Source organism: Microtus ochrogaster, chromosome 7, assembly GCF_000317375.1.
Source record: "Microtus ochrogaster isolate Prairie Vole_2 chromosome 7, MicOch1.0, whole genome shotgun sequence".
Classification (NCBI taxonomy): domain Eukaryota; kingdom Metazoa; phylum Chordata; class Mammalia; order Rodentia; family Cricetidae; genus Microtus; species Microtus ochrogaster.
Genome location: NC_022014.1, coordinates 78,754,736 through 78,756,339, shown reverse-complemented (window position 1 = coordinate 78,756,339; position 1,604 = coordinate 78,754,736).

Below are 1,604 nucleotides of genomic sequence, written 5' to 3'. Positions count from 1 at the left end.
GCTGGTCTCGAACTCACAGAGATCCGCCTGCCTCTGCCTCCCGAGTGCTGGGATTAAAGGCGTGCGCCACCACCACCCGGCGTAACAAACCTTTACATAGTTAATATTCTACATCAGTGCCCAAGTAGGCAGGCCCCTCTGCGAGCAGCTGGTTTATTGAAAAGAGATGCAGGATGTGTTCCCTATCTTGATCAATAGTGTTGGATCAGTAACTGCACTCGTGGGGCTGTGGAAGAATCTATAAAGTAGTCAATTTGGCAGGGAACCAGCAACTGCCAAAGGAACTTTAGACCCTCCAGAGAAGTCTTTAGAAAGAAAAAAAAAGTCTAAGGGATTTCCCTGTGCTATTAGGAACTGTTCCTGCCTAGTTATCACCAGGAGTGGGCCCTCTAAAGCTGAGCTGCTCTAGCCTAGCAGGTACGTTAACTGGAAGAGGTAGCCCGCTTCCTCTCGGGCCAGTGCAACTCTGACTCATCTCCAAAGGGAGCCATGCCAGTCAAAACAGGATGGACGGCATCAAAGGAAAACAACATCCTGCATGGGCTGCTCTCTGTTGTGAATTATCTGGTCCATGCAGGGCGACTGCTATAGTTCCTGCAACCAAAACCATCATTTTGATGGGGAGGCAGATGGCAAGACAGGGTTTCACGAGAGGAGGGAACTTCGGCTGAGAAAATGTCTTCATAAGACTGGGCTCAGGGCAGGCCTGTGGGGCATTTTCTTAATTAGTGATTGATGGGGGAGGGCCCAGCCCATTGTGGGTGGTGCTATCCCTGGGTTGGTGGTCCTCCTGGGTTCTATAAGAAAACAGGCCAAGGCACTTAGAAGGCAGAAGCAGGTGGATCTCTGTGAGTTCGAGGCCAGCCTGATCTACAAGAGCTAGTTCCAGGACAGGCTCCAAGGCTACAGAGAAACCCTGCCTAGAAAAAACCAAAAAAATAAAAATAAAAAAAGAAAAGAAAAAGAAAAAAAAAAGCAGGCCAAACAATCTGGGTTGAGGGGATGGGGGTAAGGCAGTAACCAGTACCTCTCCATGGCCTCTGCATTAACTCCTGCCTCTTACTTCCTGCCCTGTCTGATTCCTGCCTTGGCATCCTTCGGTGATCTGTTGTCTGGAAGTGTAAGCAGAATAAAACTTTTCCTCCCCAATGGCCTTTGGTCATGGTGTTTCATCTCAGCAATAGAAACCCTAAGACAGCTTGCTCCTCTCCCTCCTAGATCTATACCTGTAATTCCATCATCTGGGAAGCTGAGGCAGGAGTATTGCCATGAGTTCAAGACCTACCAGGGCAATACAGAAAGTGCTAAGCCAAGCAGGGCTACAGAGTGAAACCCTGCTTCAATTTTCTTTTGGGGGGGATGGTTTTTCTAGACAGGGTTTCTCTGTCTAAAACTGAACTGCTAAGAACTGAACCTGGATCCTTTGCAAGGGCAATACACTGTCTTAACCCCTGAGCCATCTCTCCAGCCCCAGAATTTTTGTTTGTTGTGTGTGTGTGGGTACAGAAGTGTCTGTGCCCATGACTGGAGGGCAGAGAACTTTTCATGGTCCTTCCTTCCTCAAGTACCATCCAGGTTTGGTTTTGTGACTTTTTTTTTTTTTT